We start from the raw sequence: 23,066 nt of genomic DNA, 5'->3' as shown, positions 1-23,066 counted from the left end.
GGGGGAGGGGAATTTTGGGGAATTTATTCTGTTTCTTATGTGCATCAGTTCCCCGGGCAAAATATTCAGTATATTGGTGAACAGTAAGGCGGATAGTAATTATTTTGATTTGTTTTCTCCTGCAGGGTGGCGATTTGGAGCATTTATCCTGTGTGGGTAGTGAAGCATGGCATACTGGCTGTGCTCCAGTATAAAGAAGCAGCTTCCTATGTGCGCATGCTGTATTTGCCCCTTTGTAATGTGTAGCAGAGGGAGGTATTTTATTTTTTGCAGTGACACATTTAGGTACTTGTGCCATGCAGAGAGTTGAGTACCTGCTGTGGGATTTGTTGTCTTGCACAATGAGGTGTAGTTGACCTGACAGATGTGCTTTAAAAAGGAACAAAGTAGGGGTTTTGCTTAATGCAGAGAGTGGAATTGGATTTCCCTGCTGTAAAGAGGTATTTGAAAATGTGTCCTGTGCAGCAGAAGGGTGGGATGTTCTTTGGCCTGTGCAGAGAGACATGTTTCTGCACAGATTTGTTCTGTTCTTGTGCAGAATGATGGATTTTCCCTGGATGGGAGGGGGGAGATTGAGGTACGGCTTTTTTTTTTTTTTTTTTTTTTAAATATATTTATTGATTTTTCAAAGAAAAACTATACAACCAGCATCATCAACATAGCAATCAGTTATATATCCACAATAACTTCCCATTCCCTCCTCCCCCATTCGAACCCGGACCGGGGTCGCGCGGTCTGCCATTGGTGTTAGGGTGAGCCTGGGCTGTCCAGGTCCTCGCCTGAGGTGCTGACCTCTTTAGGACTGAACAGGGCTGTCGTGAGGGCTATCCATTGCAAGAGGTCTTCCGAGTCACCTATTTTCTGCTGTCGCTGCGCCAGCTCCCAGGCCCCGGTTTCGGCCACAGACCACCTACGGAGGTCTTCCCACCATGTCACAAGTCTAGGGGCCCTGGGGCACTTCCAGGCCATTGCGATGCGCCTTTTTGCGAGGATGTACATCAAATCCTTGAGCCTATTGAGGGGTTTGTTTTTTTTGCCTCGCGGATATGAGCCCAATAGACATGCCTTAGGGGATTGCACGTCTAGCGTTATGTCCTCCTCCGCTATCCTGGTCTGAATTTGCGACCAGAAGGTTTGTATATCCGGGCAGGCCCAAAACATGTGGGTCAGTGAAGCCGCGGGTTCTTGGCACTTGGGGCACGGCACTACGCAGGCGCCATTGAATCTCGAGATGACAGCTGGGGTAAGGTAGGCCCTGTGGATGATGTAAAATTGGATAAGCTGGAATCGGGCATTCCTGGAGACTTTTTTATGGTAGTGTGTTATTGTTTCCCACTCCGTGTCTCCGAATTGCGTGTTTAGCTCGGCTTCCCATTTACCCTTGCATGTGAGTTCGTTATGTGTGGTGTTGTCAATTAGGATCTCATAAAGCCTAGAGGTTTCGTGTCCCCCCTCTGCAACGCCCACCAAGTTCTCAATGGTCTCGTGTCCGGCGCATTGGGATTCTGCTTCCGGCCATCGCTTCCTAAGCTTATCCAGCACCGCCCCGTGCAAAAGGAACTGACCCAGTGGGACCCCAGTCAACTCGTGCAGTTCGGTAAATGTGTGAGTGCCCTGGTCGTCTATCAGATCGCCCAGGGTGGCAACACCGGAGGGTTCCCACATGTTCCGGATCGCCTTCCGGTCCTCCGGTCTAGTGGACATGATGGCGGCTATAGGGATTTGTGGGGAGTAAGGGTTGGTCAGCCTGACCGATTTGCAGGCCCGACTCCAGATCTGAGTGCCTAGGCGGATGAGGTGTGCATCCAGCGTTTTAGGTATTGGTCTGATCCAGAGGAGGTCCCTAAGCAACCAGGGTGCGTCTGGGGGCTGCAATAGGCGTGTGTCCGTCGTGGCATCATCGGCCATCCACTGGATCACGTGCTTAAGATGGGCCGCTATGTAGTAGAGCTCAAAGTTAGGGGTTTTCAGGCCTCCCCTCTCGTACGGTCTTTGAGTTATGTCTAGGGCAACTCTGTGCCTCCCCCCCCGCCATAGGAGTTTCCTACATAGTTTCCTCAGGTCTTTGAAGAAACGTTGGGGGATGTTGTAGGGGACGTTAGTGAAGAAATGTAGAAGACGCGGGAGTGCAACCATTTTAAGGAGTCCCGCCCTGCCAGCCATCGAAAGGGGCAATTTACACCATAGGTCAATTGATTTAGCCAGTCCCTCCTTATCCCTGCCCGTGTTTAGTGCATGTTCGGCTTCGGGGTCCCGGTGGATCGCGACGCCCAAATATTTGAACGTGGTGGGTTCCCATTTAAGGGCCAGAGGGGGGAGGTGTTCTTTCTTGGTTCCACTAAGTGCAGCCAGGGGGAATAGGCAAGACTTGCCGTGGTTAATCTGGATCCTGGTGCATCTGTGGAACCCGTCTAGGGTTTCGAGAATGTAGGGGAGAAGATGTTCGGGATCCCTTAGGTAGAGGAGCATGTCGTCCGCATACATGGAGACAAGGTGGTTCACTCCATTTACCACTATCCCCCCGTCTCCATACTCCTGCCTAAGGTATGCCGCCACTGGTTCAATCGCCAAGATGTAGAGCAAAGGGGATAGGGGGCACCCTTGCCGAGTGCCCCTGGCCAGGCTCCATTTTTCCGAAAAGGTGTTGTTGGTTCGCACTCTGGCTGTGGGATTAGTGTAAATGAGTTTGACCCAATTCAAGAAGGCCGTTCCGATCCCCATCTTGGCAAGGGTGGCGTAGAGCCATGTCCATCGGACCGAATCAAAAGCCTTAGAGGCATCAAGGGACACAACTGCATATTTACCGGGTATGCCGTTTGTGCTGTGTATCACATGATGCAGCCTTCGCAGGTTCTCAGACATGGAGCGGCCCTGCACGTAGCCTGTCTGATCTTGGTGTATAAGGTACGGGACGGCTGCACGCAGCCTTCTGGCCAGTAGTGCGGTGAGGATCTTGTTGTCTACATTCAGCATGGATAAGGGGCGGTATGAGCCGCAGTCAGAGCTTTCCTTGCCGGGCTTAAGTAAGGGGATGATGGTGGCGGCTTCAGTCATGGAGTCAGGGAGGTGGCCTATTTCATACGCCTCGTTATATACTTTGGACAGTAGGGGGGCCAGTATGTCCTCATAGGTCTTATAAAATTTGCCCGGGAGACCGTCCGGTCCCGGCGTTTTACCAGAGGGCAGTGACCTAATGGTGGCTGTGACCTCATCTGGGGTGACGGGGCCTCCGAGGGGATCTGCCAAGTGGTCCTCCAGGCGAGGGAGCCTGATGGCGTCCAGGGCGTCTTCGATCGCGTGGTCTGGGGGCGGGGCTGGATCGGAGTAAAGGGTTTGGTAATATTGCTTAAACACTGCGTTGATACCCACTTGCGTGTGGAGGGTCAAGCCGTCTGTATTACGGATGGAGCAAATGGGGTGTCTGGGGGTTTCTCGTTTATAAAGCCATGCAAGAAGTTTCCCGGGTTTGTCGCCCAGGGCGTGATTCCTTTCCGTGAATTTGGTATAGCTTAGCCTCCCCAGCGTCTCCCAGTGTGTTAAGCATGTTTGTTTAAGTTCAATCATTTTCTGCAGGTGGGCGGGATCAGGGGATGGGGTAGCTTCGAGGTCTTGGAGTTCGGTCTCAGCGTGCGCTAGCAGGGACGTGACGGATTTCAGGGCCCCTCCGGCCGCGGCTATCATTTCCCCTCTAGTTACCACCTTGTAGGCTTCCCATGCTGTGCCTAAGTATCTGACGCTATCAATGTTGGTTTGCCAGTAGTGTGTGGAACCCTCCCTGATTTGTTCATTGAAGGCTTTGTCTAATAGCGCTTCGCTTCTCAATTTCCACGTCGGGATGGGGGGCCTGGGAGCTGTGGTCACCCACGAGGTCATCAGTGGGGAGTGGTCTGAAAGTACCCTGGCTAGATACTGCGTGTCCTCAAATCTGGCCACGTGCTCTTCGCTAATGAACAGGCAGTCTATCCTGGTGTGGACCTTATGTGGGGGGGAGTAAAAGGAGTAGCCTCTGATTTCGGGGTTTTGCGCCCTCCACAGGTCTTTCAGGGCATATTGCTGCGTGAGGGCGTTCAGTATCTTGGCGGGTGGGGAGGGGTCACCATGCTTACCATCCGATCTATCTATGCGAGGGTTTAAGGTACAGTTGTTGTCGCCTCCCCATATCGTTATGCATTCGTTTCTCGGGGACAGCCGGGCGTACAACGAACGAAAGAAAACAGTGGCATCATGATTCGGGGCATAGGTGCAAATCAGGCGAACGTCGCGCCCCTCTATGGTGCCCTGAATTAGGGCCATCCTACCTTCGTTGTCCGTTTTGGTGTGGATCAGCTTGACTGGGACAGAGGGGGCAATCCATATCAAGACTCCTCTGGAGTAGGAGGAACCCACTAGGGTACCTCGCCTGACCTTAGCCAGCGCTGCAAGCTTGGGGCCACATAAGTGGGTCTCCTGAAGGAGAGCGATTCCGACTCTGTGGCGCTTCATGTAGGCGTGAATGCGGCGCTGTTTGATGTAGCTGTTTAGTCCCCTGACGTTCCAGGACATGACTCTGATCCCCTCAGCCATAGTCTGGGTGTGGTCGTGTGGCTGTGGGAAGCCTGAGGTTGAGGTGTTCGGCGAACTTGGTCATCCTGGTGGCGATTCCGCTGCGCTTGGTCCCGGTCCGGTTTATGTCCGATTCAAACTGTGATCCCAACTTGGGGTTCAGACCCCCATGAACAACAACGTCTAACTTAACTACAAACACAACTTCAAACACAACACGTCTAGCGAGGTTGCCCTTGCTCTGACATCCCCGTTTCTGCCCCATCAGACCAGGGTCTTCCGGTGCCCTACGGGCGGGTGAGCTCACCCAAATTATCCTGGGGATAGGAGAGGGGCTGCCTCCGAGGGTGTTATCAGGAGGTGCGCCACGACCGGCGTGGCTCCGGTACCATCAGTGTCGCCACTCTTACTGGCATATTGATGTGCGATCGGCTACTGCAGCCAGTAGGTGGTGAGGAGAAGTCCCTTTGTTACAGGCAGCTAGGGCCTGCGCTGCCTCCGTTCAATGTCTGGGATCTGTTCTCTGTCCATCCATTCACAGGCCTCTGCGGGAGTGTCAAATAAGTGTGCCTTATTGTTGTGCAGGACCTTGAGTCTGGCCGGGTAGAGGAGTAGGTAGCGCAGGCCTGCTTCCTTGAGTCTTGCCTTGGTGTGGTGGAACTGGGCCCTGCTCCTTTGAACCTGCAAGGTGTAGTCGGGGTATATTGCGATCTTCGCGGCGTCCCTCTGTATGGAACCGCCCATCCTGGTAAAGGCCAAAATGCATTCCCTGTCCCTGTAGTTGAGGACTTTGGCTATTATGGGTCTGGGTGGGCTCCCCGGTGGCGGCCTCCTGGCTAGGGAGCGATGGGCTCTTTCTATGGTGAAGCCCTGCGACAGTTTCCCAGCCCCAATTTCCTGTATGAGCAGGTTCTCGATGTAATTAGTGGGGTCGCTGCCCTCGATGCCCTCGGGCAGGCCGATAATTCTGATGTTGTTCCTGCGGGCCCTTCCTTCGGCCTCCTCAGCCCTGTCTTCCAGATTCTTCACTCTTTGCGCCAAAATGTCCACATCCTTTAAGAGCTGAGTTTTGGCGTCGGTGTTGTCTCGGACTTGGATCTCAAGAGCGTCCGTTCTGCCGGTGATAGAGCGCACATCCTGCCTCAATAAGTTCAGGTCGATGGTGACCGCGTCTATTTTGTCCTCCATGGTTTTCTGGAGTGTCTTGATGGCCTCTAGCAGTTGGGAGTTGGCCGGCTCGGGCCTCTCGGCGCCCGACGCCTCCCGAGGGGCTGGAGCCTCCCTGGGTCCGGTCGCTCCAGCGGCCGCGAAGGACTCCATGGTGGTTTGGTGGTGTTTGCTTCGGGCGCCCTTAGTGGTCATGTCCTATCCGCGAGATCCGCCAGGCCTCGGCGGGCACTATACAGTCTATGTCCACTGGCGCCGTGCGGGAGATGCTTCGTGAGGGGGGGTTGTGCGTCGTCCACCCGCTGGGCAATGTCAGTGGGCCGCTCGGCAGGGCGGTCAGGCACAATCCTGCTATAAGGCTCTTCGCTCCGGGCCCGGCGGGGGTGCAGTTAAGGCCGCCCCAGGTGCCCCCCCCCCTCCGACTCCTTACCGCTCTTCTTCGGGACGCAGGAGCGTGAATCTCAGCTTAGGCCACCGCTGCCGCTTCAGTTCGAGTTCCACTAAGGCTGATCCCTGGTGGGCTCCTCTGGGGTCGGTCACAGGGCTCCGCTACAGCGCTGGGCCGGGGATCATCATGGCCGCCATTTCCTGCCTCCGCATGGCGTTCTGTTTCTTTTCGATGGTGCGGGCCAACAGAGGGACGTGAGGTTCCCAAACTTCGACAGCAGGCGGAACACACTTTCACACGACCTGTGTTCGGTTTTCAGGTGACTGCAGTCAAGTTAAGCGATAGTTGGCGGCGGATCCATAATCGTATCGAGCGGAGCTGCGCCGAACACGTCTCTCCTACATGGCGGTTAGCCACGCCCCCCGGTACGGCTTTCTTATAGGAGTGTGGCGAATTGGAACACACCCTGTTACATTCATACATGCCAACATTCTGTGACCAAAAATCTGTAGGAATCTTAACATTTCAAACATAGTAATTAGCATAATAATGACATCACAGGAAATGTCATAACTTGATCTGATGACAGGATGACATCACAATAAATTATGTCACGAGAACTTTGACCTTATGAGATCACAGGAATTGAGTCCACATGGCATACGGCCTTGAAGAGATCGCAGGAAAGGACTGCCTGTCCTCTGACCCATCATGAGAAAGAAATTTACCACATGAGTGAACTGTGACCAGCTTCTTCCTCATTAACACATATTTTCCTCTTCAAACATACAATGAGGTGATAGCTTTTCTGTATACCGCAAGGGAAGAACTGGCTGCAACGACTCCCGCACATGCAGCTTGTGAGGCGAGGGCTGCAAAGCGCCCATTAAAACCCCAGAACAAAAGTAATATAGAGAGAAATATATGGGTTTAGGAGTGTTGGGAATGAACATTAGTTCTGTGCCCTTGCTCTGCCTGTCAAATACCTGAAAATCTCCTGGCGAACTAAAGGAGGTGGTAAACCATCCATTAGCTCACACGCAAGTGGCATCTAAGGAGTTGGTGTGCAGCTGTTCCCCCCCCCAAAACATCTGAAAAATAAATGCATCTGTGCCGCTACCCCACAAACATCTGAAGAGTAAATGCAGCTGTGCCATAAAACATCAGAAGGTTGTGTGTACCTGCATCCTAAAACATCTGGAGCAGGTGCAACAGAGCCTTAAACTGTGTCCATAGCAGGTGCAGAGTAGGGGTGCCCTAGAGCATTTTGCTTAGCGAGCGCACTGAAAGTAGGAATGGTCTGCACACAGCCAGCAAAGGAAACCCAGTGTGGCTCCAAAACTTAGCATGCAGGAGCAGCAGTCACCCAAACCATCCACAGAGCAAGTGGTGTCCCCTTACGAACTACTGCAGTAGTTGCAAACGGTGGGCGGAGTAAGTACACTGCTATCCCCTCCCCCCAGATGAGGGAATGACAGGGCCTCGGATAGGAGTTGGCTGTGGTGTTAAAAGCAGCATTCTTTGTACAGTTGGAGGCGGGTGGACTACCTCAGGGATTAGGAATAATTGGGTAAATGGTGCTCTGTATTACAATCCTATTTACGCAGAATTGATTTTTCATTGCATAGGAACCATGCAAAACCGTCATGGTAACTGGCACTGCCACACTTCCTGTTAAAAACGAAAGTTGCACACGACTTTGAGGACAAACTCTATTTCAATCGTCATCAATTCGTCAAGCATATTGTGAAAGATATGAGCACCAATCCAACTGTTGTGTAGTGTTTACAACGGAAACGGTCCCCCTGAGAATGAACACGTCCCAATAAAGTGCCTCACTTTTCATGGCCCCTTGCTAAAGATCTGCACATGTCATGTACCAAAAGAGCTTCGGCAATGGCATCGACAGCGCTTAGGGATGGCTTCAGGGAGAACTGTACATTTTGCACACCACAGTAAGTTTTTTTTCTGCGCATTTGAAAATATGCATGTTTTTTTACAAAATCAACCCAAGCTGCCACACTACCTTTAAAACTGCTGCTATTCTTCGCAATCCGGAGCTTATCGAAGTTATCGTGACATAATTTATTGTGATGTCGTCCTGTCATGTCATCGGATCATGTTATGACATTTCCTGTGATGTAATTATTATGCTAATTACTTTGTTTGAAATGTTAAGATTTCTACAGATTTTTGGTCACAGTATGTTGGCATGTATGAGTTTAGAGCGAAGATTAGAGACTACACCGGCACTGAGCTCACAGCAGTCTGCAGGCAGCTCTGCTCAGATAGAGGCACGGGATCTCGTGGCAACGTCATGGTGACACTCTGACACAGACACTGCCTGGACATGGGATACGCAGAGCAGAGTCTGCGTGTCTATTTCACGTCAGCCATGCATTAATCAACATGAAGGGCCATTAACACGTCACAGCCACCTTGGAGGATGCTGCAGTACTCTGCTCGTGGCCTCAAGCTGCCAGGCCTATAAATCCGTAGTTTGACAGGAAAAATCGGTAGGTGGTAGGACTGATTAAATAGCAGTAGCCTACCGCCTAAATCCGTAGGGTTGGCAAGTATGTTACATTTTGGGTTTTGGGATCTGTGTAGTGCAGTCTCTACGGGACTAGGAACAAGTTGAAATGTGGCAGTGTAGCATCTGTATGGGGATTTGTAAAGGGTTCACATGGTGTTTATAGAGATTGTATAGAAGCAGGAGCAAAATGCAGCTCCTGGTTATGCAGCATTAACCAGTGGCCATGATCTCTACCACGCAAATATAACTTCCACATAAAATGCACTTATTGTTTTGTGCATTATTTATGACCCCTTATGCTTTAAATGATGTGTTGGTGTGTCCTAATGTTATTTATAGATGTTTCCAGGAACTCGTGTTCATTGAAAGTGTAATTATGCGGTAGGGAGGCGTTAGGTGTTCACATTCACACAGGCAGGTCTCCAACGACACATTTCCTTCATTTGCACGGCGGGAGGAAAGGTGGCATACACATGTGTTAGTTGTGATCATATCAGGCAGCGTTTAATTGTACTTGTTCCCACTGCCTGCCATGCAAACATGACAGGCAGCATGTACAATAGAGCCTGCTTTATGCTTCTGCATAAAGTTGGCGGACCTCATAGTGATTTCCAGCATTTGCACCAGTATGACCATGTATGCCGGCGCAAATGCTGGATCATTTGTATGATGGAGAGGAAGGGGGCGGTGGAAATGCAAGGCTCTTTGCGCCCCTCCTCGCCGCGATACAAATGATTGGTGGTTTTGTCCTGGCCTGGCTTAGTTTGTTTGCCATGTAGGTTCAGATAATTACTTTCAGGTTTGGCAAAAGTCGTCCAAAAAGAGACAAATCCTTCTCCAAGGAAGGGAAATTAGAGCATTTCTCTTCCACAGTGTGTACCAGGAAGGTTTTGAAGGATCCTTATGCGAGCATTTGGCATTTATCCTGCCCCTTGTGGGCTGCTATGTAAAATTGGGGATGTGGGGATGACCGCATGATCTGACCAGTCCAGGGCGATGGGGTCAGCACAGTTTAGGATGGAGGTGAAGAGGATCAGATTTAGTGCATTTCCGTAAACGTAAGTTGGGCAGAGCACATGTTGAAGTAGTATAACTACCAGTTCAGATATGGATTGGAGAGCTTGGTTGGGTGGGTCCGAGGGAGATTTGAGCCTCCGTAAAAGATGTTATTTTCTTGCAAGATTGAGGCTGTCAAGATTAAGTCGAATCCCCTCTCTGAAGGTAATACACCTGCAATGTGGTCTTCAGAAAAGATGGAAGGTGGCTGAGTCTTTTTGCAAGATTTGGAATTTGTATGTAATGGTTTCCATTGTGTTAAGGGGTGGTCAGATTTGAGCCAAACATGGCCATTCACTTTTGTATATGACTGCCACCCTTCCTGTTTCCCTTGTCAGACCGCATGTTGAATGGTATAACCAGGTGGTACGAGAACATTGAAGGTATGGGAGGAGGCTGGAGTCGACATGTTTTGGTGATGAAGATTGCGGCAACTGTGGTAGGTGATGAGGTTTTCAGTTTTCAGACTTGTGTGCTGCGGCTCATTTGGTGTTGATCAGCATGACGGCACGGCACGTGAGCTCAGAGAGTTTGTGGGCCTTAGTGTGATGAGGTATTTTTGAGTCATGTTTACCAACAGTTATAAAAATAAGCATTATACAAACAAAACACACACTGAATGTTCATGCTTTCATATTAATATAGTCAATCACACTTTCCTCTGACTGATGTGCCAGTCTGCCTGAATTGTTGCAGGATACGGTAGAATTTGGGTTTACCTCTGGAAATGCTGGCATGTGCCATATTGCAATTTGATCTCTGATTCAACACAAAGAAATAGAAGATTCATCATTGCAGATATAGCAGGTATTTACATTGACCCTATGTGACAGTGTAACCTTTGTGGATCAGGGGAAGCCACCAAGTACATGATACGACTTATGAAGTTGATATATTGAAGATCTGCTCTTTCCTCCCTCGCCTGCACTGACTTGCACCCTTCAGTGAGATTTCCCTAATATGCCTGCCCAACAGCAATGTACTCTTGGCGAGTGGGACTCTAGTCCTGCTAATTGTGACAATCTTCTGCCCTTTTACAGGGTCCCAGAGTGGGTGCTCTGTGATGACATCCATGGTATCCCCAGCTTTACGCAGGAGACTTAGTCACCAGATAGGGAGGTGTCGTTTAGACCGTCTAGACATTTTCAACTCCAAATGTTTACCTGTGCTATACCATATTAATCGGAATGTACTAAACTCAATCCATTTCTTACATGTTTTCCATGTTACCCTGTGCTGCTGGTATATTGCTGTTGTATTAGATTAAGCACCACATAATTTTTTCTATGCTTGTTTACTTCTTTAACTAGGTGGCAGGTGTGCTGTGGAAGCGCACAACAGGCCGCCCATGCCTATTATCAGCTACTATTAATTTCTTTGCAGTATGCACATTTTGTACTCTCCTCTAGGCATTGGATATTGAAAATCGATTCCTGGCAAGTAAGAAATGTTGTGCTGTGTGGAATTGAGGTGACACGTGAATGTGTATGGCCAGCTGGTAACTTGCAATTTTAAATGTGTATCCTTGCTTTCAGTGTGTGTGTGTGTGAATATGATTACTGTGACTTTTAGTGGAAGAAAGGATCAGTGCAAGTACTTGCATCCCCTTCTTGTTAAGCCAGGATAAGGAGGAGATTGTGTAGGAGCATGGAAGTGCCCTTCCTTATCAGAAGGCAGAGTTAGGCAGATAGTTAAATATGCCATGTAGCCTGCTGAGAAGAAAAAGCAAAAGAAGACGTATGCCTTCATCCCGAAACATGGATGCACTCCAGTAGACTGTACGTCTGATTGATTATTTTTAAGGGGCAGGGCTCTTTGGTGATCAACTCTAAATATATAGGGCATACAGGCTGCATATGACATCAACAGATTTTTATCTGATGGTTACCCCATGCAATAATTCTGTGACTCCACCTCATTACTGCTATACCATCACTAATGTATGTGAAATCCCTGAAGTACTACATGCATTATTTAAGAAACTTGCATGGATTGAGTACACTAGTTAATTAAACCTCTTCGGAAACTCTTTAAAAAAAAATGCAATATGGGATTATTGACCCTTCTATACCGTACATGGCAAAAGTGTAGAAAAGATGGACATTGGAGATGTCCCCCTTATTTGAATGTCCAAATTGAACTTTGTTCCTGTATTGCTTGCTTTTGACATTAAAAACAATAATGTATTTGACTCCATAATACTGTGGTCCGCCATAAAAAGTCAATTGCAATCAATTCGACAGATGGCACACAATTTGGTAACCGCCAAGAGTAAATTATTACTAGCAAATGGTGAGTGCCCAGCTATGGTAATATTTGCATGCAGCATTTTCACTCGATCTATGATTAGGGAGGCAGTCAATTCAAATACCTTTATCGCTATACTCAAAAGGAGCATGCAGGTGGGCAAATTGGTTTTCTTTTTCTTCAGGATTATCTTCAGACGTTTTTAACCTATTAGCATGAATGTTTCCTGTGTGGGTGGGGGGCATCATTAGCCAGAAGTAATCTCGGAATTTGTATTAATTATTGCTCGATGTCACCGTTTTTGCTTTTTCAATAACAACTCACTATCCACAGTTTCTGATATGTACATTCGATCAACCTTGTAAAACGTACAGTCCATTCACGCTGCAAAGATACATATCCGTGAATGTCTGGTTGTACAGAGATCTTGCAATGAGTGCACTTAACTCAATGAGCTTTGGTACAAAGTTTACATTCATGCGTAGTATGAACTTTCACCTCTACTAATAACGTCCTGTGGAATATTAATTATTTTAGTATTTTTGCATTTTTTTCTACCCAACGATGAATTTGGTTAAAGAAATGCACTGTTGTAGAACGTTTTTGGCTGAACTATATATTTCTTGTTAATGAGTAAAAAAAAAAAGAATTAGACAAGGAACTGCAAATACTTCCTAAGAAAAATTATTTTGTGTTATATGGTTTAATGTCATGGAAACTACAGCACTTCCGAATACTGCCAGTGTTTGTGAACCTCCAGTAGTACAGGTGTATTGCTCATTTCAACATTTGCAGAAAGACATTTTCGAACTTGAAGAGAATACCAAATCAAATGTCATCACTTATCAAATAAGAACGTCGACAAAGAGGATGAGTAGATGCATATAACATATAAAAGGTTAAAGTTAATGTCTACAGTTGTGGTGCGTAGGAGAAACTTTCCATCCTTTTGTATGAGAGGGGCCAAGCCATAGGGGACTGATCTGGCTGCTATGCCATGACCATGTCAGAGGACAGATGCAGTGGTATTCCCTGCGCTCATCTTCTCCTAAGTGGCACATTATTTTCCCAATTCAGAAAGATTAATCTCAAACTCAAAAGATTAACTGGGTCTACATGTTCCAGCATGACTGTTTTGTATCCACACTGATAACCTGTCAAGGATGGCACTCTGTCAAGAGTGGCACAGGGTACCCGGGTAAGGTTTGGATGGCTGTGCTGATGTAAGGTGACAGGTAAACACACACACAGCAGGAAGCTCAACAAGAACGAAGAGTAGGCAACTGTAGCAGGAAATACAAAGGGACAAACAAACTGGATTCCCTCTTGGGGTGTTTGCAGAAATGGGAAAGAGTGTTCCACGGACCTTAGGAAACTCCAGCCTTCTGCACAGATTGTTATTACAGAGGCCCACACTGTATGCTCATGGCTGGGAACAACAGCAGTGGGTGTCTGTAACAACACTGAAACAGGGGGTTGCAAACAAGGAAGAGAGCAAGGGAGGAGCAGCCAGGAAACAGGGGCTGCAAACAGGGAAGCAGGGCTGCAGTAATGGATGGCACAAGGTACAGGTAAACTGTTGTGGACTCCAGAGGACTGTAGTAGGCTGCAAGGCAGGGAGCCCAGAGGAGCAGGGCAAAGAGCTGTAGTAGACGGCATACAGAGAGCCCAGAGGAGCAGGGCAGCAAGGAGTGAGCCCAGAGGACAAGGGCTGCAGGCAAGGAGCCCAGAGGACAAGGGCTGAAGACAGAGGAGTGTAGCAAGCTGTTGAGCAGACATCAGGCAACACAAACCATTTTATTGAATTTGGTTGAGCCATCCCAAGAATGTTGAACACTTCTTCCCCCTTAAAGGTCACTGCCCCAGAGGTAGCTGGATCCTCATCCGTCGGATCCATCCAATGCTCACAGGGTTTTGCTATGGGATTTATTTATTTGCATTTATAAAGCACACAAAACAGGCCAGAGGCATTGTGGCTTAGGAAGTGAAATGCTGCCCATCTTTCTCTCCTAACCACAAAATCAAACTGATTTGAACACTCAAGCCTTTCTTCTATGGCTATAAGAAAGACGTCCAAATGCAAGACCCTTTCCTCTAAACTGGCAATAGGCCGTCTTCCCCATTGCGGCTTGTGCCACACACTGAATCTTTAAGATTCAGAAAAACAACCACTGCGTGAGTACACTCAAGGTACGGGGGGGTTTGAGAGGATCTTGCAGCTAGTGCGCTGTGAACCAGATGATGGCCCTAGACCAATAGCAACTACTGAAGGGGAGGGAGATGAAGCTCACAGCAACTACCATGAGAGGAGGAAAAAGAACTGCTAAAACAGGCATTAAACTGCTGTTCCACTAGCCATATGAAAACACATAGAAACATTCCCATATTGTCCTTAGAAACTCCAAAGAATGAAAATACTTTTAGGAACAGCAAGAAAAAAAGGTGTCTGTGGAGTGTCAGGAGTCCTTATGTGGCAGTCAGAGTAGTGATCGGAAGAGGAGAGAAGGAGAGACAAGGACTACATGATGGGAGCAATTTTTCTTTTATTTTCCTTTTTTCTTGCTGCTAACTAAAATTAAAATAAAGAACTTTATAATAGGAGCCGCCATGCCAGTGAATTTTGTGTGTGTGTGTGTGTAATACATTACTCACCGTAATCGTATTTCTGATGCTTATATCTGCTTAGATTCACATGCTGTGCATAGGCAGACATCTAGTGGAAGCTGCGGAGTATTACAGTTTGTTTTTTCGAAACTCGAAAATGGGCATCGGCACAGGGCGTGCCAGTAATACTATCACTAGTGTGACGTCCACTGTACCCATGATTCCTCATGCGTCTAGGACCGTCAGATTGTATTTTTTCTGACATGAGGTAACATGAGGAGTAGGGTGAGTACAGATTATCCAAACAGATAGATAGAAAGATAATACTACAAGCATCCATGCGCCTTCTCTCAGAGGGGAGGAAAGGTGGGTCGCATGTGAATCTAAGCAGATACAAGCATCAGAAATACGATTACGGTGAGTAATGTATCCCTTCTGAGGCTTGTGTAATCTGCTTAGATCACACGCTGTGCATATATTAGCAAGCAGTGTTAGAAGAAGGAGGTGGGATGTGAGAAGGGTCATGAGCAAATAAATGTCTTAGAACCGCTTGTCCCACTTGAGTATCTGTCTTGGAATGAGTGTCAATGCAGTAGTGCTGAGTAAAAGTGTGAATAGAGCTCCAAGTAGCTGCTTTACAAATGGTGTCAAGGGGTACATTTGCAATGAAAGCCAGAGTGACCCCAATGCCTCTTGTAGAGTGGGCTCTTGGCGTAAAAGGCAGCGTTTTTTCAGAAAGGGAGTAACACAGCTGGATACAGTTTATAATCCACTTAGAGATGGCACCTTTAGAGACGCAATCTCCCTCTCTGCCTGTAGCTACGGAGACAAACAGTTGGTCTGTTTTCCTTAGCTGCCTGGTCTTGTCTACATAGTATAGGACCGCCCTACGCACATTTAGGGTGTGTAGTTTTACCTCAGTAGAGCTTTGGGGTTCTTGGAAGAAAGCCGGAAGCTCAATGGACTGGTTAACGTGGAATTTAGAAATAAACCTAGGTGAAAACTAGGGTGTGTTCGTAAAACCAGTTTATCTTTATGAACAGTAAAGAAGGGATCCTGCACTGACAGAGCCTGAATTTCACTGACCCTTCTTATCGATGTAATGGCTACTAAGAAGGCAGTTTTTATGTCAGGTGTTTGAGACTGCTTTTATGCATGGGCTCGAATGGGGGGCCCATGAGTTTAGCCAGCACCACATTAAGGTCCCATCCTGGTGGTGGGTTAGAAATTGGAGGGTGGAGTCTCTTTACCCCTTCCATGAAGGCTTTAACCACTGGTACTTTCCACCACAATACCTTGTTATGGGAGGTGGTGGATGCTGACAGAGCTGCCAGGTGTACCTTTAGTGAATTAAATACCAACCCTGCGTCCAACAGGTGGAGCATGTAGGTGACTATAGTGGAAGGAGTGCAATCAACTGGGTTGATTTTCTTATTCTGGCACCAGATAACACATATTTTCCATTTGTCAAAATAACAGTGCCTAGTGTTGGGCTTCCTAGATTCATTTAGGATGTCCATGCACCTCTGGGCTAAGTTGAGGTGTCCAAACTCTATGACTTCAGGTGTCATGCTGCCAAGCCCATTGAGCTGGGTTGAGGATGCACTGTTTGACCTTGGTGCTGGGATAGTAGGTTGTACCAGCACAGGAGTCTGATGGGTTTGCACGCTGCTAGCCTGCGCAGGTGTGGGAACCACGGTTGTCTCGCCCACATGGGAGCAACTAGGATAAGCGTCATTGCTTCTCTGTGCATCTTGTTGACCACCTTCCTCATTAGAGGAGTTGGTGGAAAAGCGTAAGCAAACATCCATGACCAGTTCGTCCACAGGGCGTTCCCCTTGGAGCCTGGCTGGGGACACCTGGATGCAAAGTCTGGGCATTGTCTGTTTTCGCTTGTGGTGAATAGGTCTATAGTGGGGAAATCTCACTGTGAGATGTCTTCTACGACTTCTCTGTGTAGAGACCACTCGTGTTCTCTTGGGAGAGGATCTCTGCTCAAGGCGTCTGCTAGTGAATTGAGATCCCCTGGAACATGTTGAGATGACAGGTAAATGTTCCGTCTGAGTGCCCATATCCAAATTTTCTAGGCAAGCTTGGACAGATTTGGCGAACAAGTCCCTCCCTGCTTGTTTAGGTAGAACATCGCTGTAGTGCTGTCTGTTAAGATCTGCACTGACAGGTTCAACAGGTGGGGCTCGAACGCTCGAAGCACTCTGAATACTGCCAGAAGCTCTAGCAGATTGATATGATTCTTGGCCACTGTATGAGACCAGAGACACTGAGCTGTGTGGTGAAGGAGGTGTGCTCCCCACCCTGACAGGGATGCATCTGTAGTGACTATAGCCTGTACTTCTGGATCGTAAAAGGGTTTCCCCTTTGACAGGTTTTCTCTTGTCCACCAGTGAAGACTTTGTACCAGTGTTGGCGAAATGATCACTAGATCGTCCCACTGACCACTTGCCTGAGACCACTGTTTCGCCAACCATTCTTGCATGGGACGCATGCGCAGGCGAGCGTGGGCGAAAAGGTAAATACATGACGCCATCATGCCTAGCAAACGCATCGCTTTGCGCACCGTTACCTGGTGACCGGGCAGATATAGAGGAATTTGCAGTAGTAGATTCTGAATTATTTCCTCCGATGGAAAGGCCAACCCCTCTTCAGTGTTTAGTACAGCTCCTAGGAACTGTTTGGAGGTGCTTGGCACCAGGCTTGATTTTTCTCGTTTATGGAGAAACCCAAGTTGAAGAGGAGGTCGATCGTTCTCTGACTGTTTGAACTGCAAATTACTGGGGTCTCCCCGTGATGAGCCCGTCGTCCAGGTAAGGGTACACTGGGATTGCCTCCCTGCGTAGGTGTGCCGCCACTGCTGCCAGAACCTTGGTGAATACCCTTAGAGCCGAGGCGATACCGAAGGGCAGCACCTTGAACTGGTAGTGCTGACCGTCCACTTTGAAGCGCAAGAATCTTCTGTGCGCTGGGAACATGGAAATATGAAAATAGGCATCTTTCATGTCCAATGTTGCCATGTAATCCCCCTTTTTTAGGAGGGGGATTACCTCTTGGAGAGTAGTCATGCGAAACCTTTGGGGCTTGACATACTTGCTTGCAGGGCGTAAGTCTAAAACTGGGCGCATTGTCAGATCTTTTTTTGGCACAAGGAAGTAAGTTGAATAAATACCCTTGTTTACCTGTTTGCCCGGGACGAGTTTGATCGCATCCTTTTCTAGAAGATTGACGATCTCCTCGAGGAGGATCTTCTGGTGGTCCTAGGAATGTACTTTTTGTCGTGGGGGGTGGTTTCGGGGACGCTCGAGCAGTTCTATGCAGTAACCTGCGGACACTGTTGACAGCACCCATCTGTCTGATGTGATCCCTTCCCAAGCTTGGGTGAAGTTGGTAATGCGAACCCCCACTGGAGATGCACGGGAAGGGACCCTGATCTCGGCGTCACTGTTTTGTGGAATGCGTGCCGCCTCTGCTGGGGCTGCCTCTTCCCTTACCACGGCCCCTCTTTTTTTCCCCTGTTGTAACTCTGGGTAGACTGCTGGTTGTTACCCCATGATGTACCCTGCCCCCGAGAATAGTTGAAGCCTCTTTGTGAATTTTGGCCGCTTGGGCGACAAAAATTGCCATTCCCTCTTTGATTAGAGGGTTTGTTGATCAACTGTCCCAGGGATTTCAGAGTCTCATACTCCTCTTTGGCATTTTTTAATGCGTCCTCTACCGCCTTGCCAAACAGTAGATTAGGCTCCACCGGCATGTCGATTAAGGATGCTTGTGTCTTGGGTTTAAACCCTGACTGTCTTAACCAAGCATGCCTCTTAATGACAGTGCTCTCTGCTATTAGCCTGCCGGCATTATCCGCGGCATCAAATGTTGCCTTAAGGATGCAACCGGACACAGCTCTCCCCTTCGACGCAACCTGTGCCAACTGGCCCTTTAAAGGTTCCGGTGCGGAGTCGATAAGTGCAGCAACTTGCTCCCACTGGTGGCAGTTGTAACTAGCCAACAGGGTGGTGGAGTTGGCAATCCTTGCCTGGTAGGCGGAAGTGGAGGCTACCTTCGTTCCCAACCCGTAGATCTTTTTGCTCTCCTTGTTGGGGGAGCCTCAGATGAAGATGGGGGTGTTCCCGCCCTCTTCCGGGTATTAGTCACTACCAGGGAGTCGGGTTTCAGTTGCCCCTTTATGTAAAGCGGGTCTGATTGGGCTGCCCTGAACAATCTTTCGATTCTGGTGTTTACCGCTCAGGTGAGGTTAGGATTGAGAAGGGAAGGATCAATTCTCCTTTGTATAGAATTGAGAATAGGGATGGCCTGGGCAATGGGTTTCTTTTCTCCTACTAGTTCCTCGCCAAAGTCCCTCTCCTCCTGTGCTCCCTGAGTGTCTATGCGGAAGTGTTCTGGTGCTCTAGACAAAACCTCATTTAGTAGAGGTTGGTTGTCGACTGGGGAGTCGGTAACCTGAGGTTCTTTGCCTACTGGGGAGTCTATTCTGTTGACTTCTGGGTCACCTTCCTCCTCTTTGTCCTCGTCATCCCCATAGTAGTCCACCCCAGTTTGGTTGTCCAACGTTACCAATTCTGGATCCTCATATTGTAGTGGATACTCACTATACTGAGTGTATGACTGTACGTAGAAACGGTCAGAAGACCGAGTTTGCATTGGTGTCTCAACTCGAGGTTTCTTACCAGGGGGTTGCGGTTCCCTAGACCCTGAGGGAGTAGCCCCGTCAGGGGCATAGGAGAGGAAGTGATCTGGGTTCTTGGCATAGAGGTCTGCTAGGGATGACATTCTAGACATAATTCTGTCTATATCCTCACTGGACCATTCTTTGGAGACTTAGCACTTCTTTATGTAGCAGAGGTATAGAAGAAGGCTGAGATGTTTTCTTCTTCTGTTTTCCCCCCTCCCAATGAGTGGAAGAGTGCTTCCCTGGTGTTTTCACCTTCTCAGAACTTTTCGACGTCTGGCGCCAAGATTCGGGGGTAGAGTCCCTTTCCTTAGAGTGAGGACGTCGGGATTCGGGGGCAGGCGTCGAGTGGTCTGCTGACACCGACTCCTGGAGTGCGGCCTGGGGATGGAAGTCGGCTTTGTATTCCGACGATCGTACCTCCATAACTTTGGTGAGTGAGGCACTCTTGGCAACAGTGGATGGTTGCCTGGTGTCATGCGGCGATCTTTACCGAGAACGCCCAGAGGACACCGATTCGATGGACTGTTCTTCGTGTGCCTCTTTCCGAGACCTCGACACGCGCGTCGAGTCTCGGTTGGACTTCGAGTGTTTAGTGGAAGTGATGTGGGTAGCGCTCGTGTCGCCGGGTGTGCTCCCCATAGCTGCCCTGCCGGACAACCTTCCGAGGTCGGGGACTTGCGCTTGGCTGTCTTTCGACGCCACGTTGCCCTCGCCGTCTGCTAGTATGGCGTTGCTGCCATCACTGAAGGTGCCCTCTGCTTCCATGGCCTCTCGTTGCCTGGCGTGGTGGGCCCAACGTTTGGTCGAACAGTCCTTTAGAGTCTTAGCCTTGAACCGGCTACACGCTCTGCAGTTCACCTCGGGGTGGTCCCCCGGCAAGCAGAGATTACAGGTGTCGTGTCTGTCAAGCCAAGGGTACTTGCGGTTGCACTTGGGGCAAAATTGTAAAGGGGTACCCTCCATACGCACCCTGTGGCAGCGGGCTAGTGTGTGTAGGAATATATATATAAATATATGTGAGTGTAGAGTATGTACCACCCCCCACTCTCCCTACTTGAAGGGCCGAGGCCAGAGGCTTTCCGAGGCCCAAAGTCCGTCGTGCAGCTCTCGACGGTTGTTTTCTTCTCCGTGCCAGCATCAAGCTTCGAAATTCGGTGACTCGACGTGGGAATGGAAGAAGCAGGGAAATATTATACTATTTGCAAAATTATGGCTAAAAGCCAGGGAACTCTGCGGAATGCTTCCGACAAGTATGGCGGAAGAAAAACAATCTCGGGGTCCTAGATGCGTGGGGGATCATGGGTACAGTGGACGTCACACTAGGGATAGTATTACTGGCATGCCCTGTGTCGACGCTCATTTTCGAGTTTTGAAAAACAAACTGTAATACTCTGCAGCTTCCACTAGATGTCGGCCTATGCACAGCATGTGATCTAAGCAGATTCCACAAGCCTCAGAAATATATATCTATATATATATTTTAGTTGGTTTTCCCTTTCATCAGGACTTGGGGAATCATAATTAATAGATATTCCTGTTAAATTTATGAACAATGAGTTTGCTGCATTTTTAAAAAAAAGTTCTCCCTTTATTACAATCACAGATCACACTTAAAATAGCAGCTTCCCTCCTCTGCACTCTGAATGATAGCTCTTAAATCCATGTGGTGGCCTCCCGCCACTTAGCTTGTGCGACTGCTGGGATGTTAAGCTCAGTCTCCCGATATGGAGCAATGAGCTGCACTTCATTTTGCATTCTCACTGCTGGCATATAACACTGCCATACCCCATCCTCCTACCCAGTGGCAGCAATGCCTATCAGCTGTTCGGAATCACACTCAGAGCTCCAGGACCCACTGCTTGCGGAGTCAATTTGGCTCAACAAATACTTTTTTTAAATGTATTTTTAAAAATATTTTTATAAATTTTTAGTCTAACAATAACAAACAGCTATACAAGTAATCACATAATACTCGTATCTTTCAATGTTCCCGATTAACTTCCCACCCCTCCCCCCCTTAAAGGCATGGTCCAGTAAAATGTTTTATTGTCCCTACGGGTCGGCCATGTTTTTTTAAGCCTAAGTGGCTCGATTTTAGAAAACTTTCGTATGGACCTTATCCGAGTTTTCGTCCATTAAACACAAGCGAAAACAGGCACCAGGGAGCCGCCATTTTGTGATAATCCTATCACTTGCCGCATCGCCCTGGCTGACCTGCTTCTGCGGCACTAAATCAAATCCCCCGCCCCTGAGCCTAACATTATCAAAACATTCATATTCCCCGCCTCTCTCCGTGACGTTTCTGTGCTGCGTAGGCAAACGCGCCCAGTAATCTTCTAGGCGACTCCACACAGAACCCGGAAACCAACACAGACCATCTCACAACACAGCGCGCCACAATTCGCAATATGAAACTGTACTTTAAAATCAAACAGCAACACGGTACATTTGGTAAAGTACATTTATTTGACATTAAATGTTTAGAGAATATTCAGCAATTGCCATATGAACTCCGAAAGCCATTTATTTTCTTTTATCTGTATCCGCAAATCCGTCTAAGTTATTATTGAGTCACGCGCTGTTCCTTTATGGTACACAGGGTGTTGCTTTTCGTTAAAAGAAGCACTTTGGAAGCACGATGAACCGCAAGGCTGTTCCATCAACTAGGCACTGGTCCACCGTAAAGGTTGATATGTTGCTTCTAGCCACTAGTACAGCGTAAGGGCATGTGGGCCCTTGGCGATCGTCCCATAATATGGTTAACGTGCTCCAGTTGTTCACACGAAGCTGCAGGTGATTGTTGAAAAATCCGTCTGCCGGTGTCTCAAACCGATGACAGTAGCAGAAGGGGAGCAAATACCTGTTATGAAAACAAAAAATTATAATTAGTCTCGCCAGCCGATCCTCATTAATATTACTCATTATATTTATTACGGCCGATCAGAAACTATTTGCTTGCAAGGATAGTTCAATGGAGTATGTTCGGCTCTAAAATCAATGCGAAAAGTAACTAAATAAATCGAGGCAAACACACAAAGAGAAACGACAGTTAGTCTACATGCTTGTGGAATGATGTGATATATGATATGGCATTTGTAATGCGCCTATACACAAGTGTTTCAAGGCGCGACGAGGCAGGGGGGAACATGGGCAGACAGACAACGATCCTACTAGGCCAGGTGTCTTTCAGATCGCGCATGGGGAAGGGGAGAGGGGGGTAAAAGTGCTGTACATGGTTAGTAGAATACAAGATAAATAATAGGGCCAGCTGGTGGCAAGTGCAAGGTAAATGCCGGGAGAAGGGGCTGAAGGATACAGAGAGAGTCCCATAGTGCAGGTAGGCAGTGCAGGGAAAAGTGGCTGGGCCAAGGTGAGACCAGTGGACCTGCATGCCCATGTGCCCACTACGAACACGTTTTCCTTGCTTTTCCTAGCTCTTCATTCATTCATTTATTCATGCCTCCATTCATTAATTCTTCATTCCGGTATAAAAGCGTCTAAAGATTTACTCACATTATATTTGAAATTTCCATTGTGTCTCTGCGTAATGCAGTCTGTAAATCGGATTGTGCTCTTGACAACAATTTTTCGTATACTGAACTAAAATGAAACTCGGTCTAGTTTCTGAATTTTCTGCCTTATCGTCTCTTACGTTATTGCGCACCCCCTTCAAATGAAGTTCTTTCGGCATGGTCCCTGTCTCAAGGTCAAAAAACAATAGACCCTTATACTTCCAGTCTAACTTGTGGGCCTCTTCTGGGCGCGAGCTGAAAATCAGAGCCGCTGTCCTTCGCATTCTTTATTTGCAACATCCCGTAGTAAAGGCATCT

The 23,066-nt window shown here is 48.2% G+C and overlaps 1 protein-coding gene across 2 annotated transcripts in view; it reads right to left on the bottom strand.

Annotated features, from left to right (window-relative positions):
* The window catches only part of ARHGEF18 (Rho/Rac guanine nucleotide exchange factor 18), a 1,645,252-nt gene that overhangs the window by 1,365,251 nt on the left and 256,935 nt on the right, over window positions 1-23,066 (bottom strand). The window lies entirely within an intron of this gene.

This window comes from Ambystoma mexicanum, chromosome 1p, assembly GCF_040938575.1.
Source record: "Ambystoma mexicanum isolate Mex_15411 chromosome 1p, UKY_AmexF1_1, whole genome shotgun sequence".
In the NCBI taxonomy this organism is placed as follows: Eukaryota; Metazoa; Chordata; class Amphibia; order Caudata; family Ambystomatidae; genus Ambystoma; species Ambystoma mexicanum.
The sequence above is the reverse complement of the archived record's forward strand: the minus strand, read 5'-3'. Positions and strand labels throughout refer to the sequence as shown.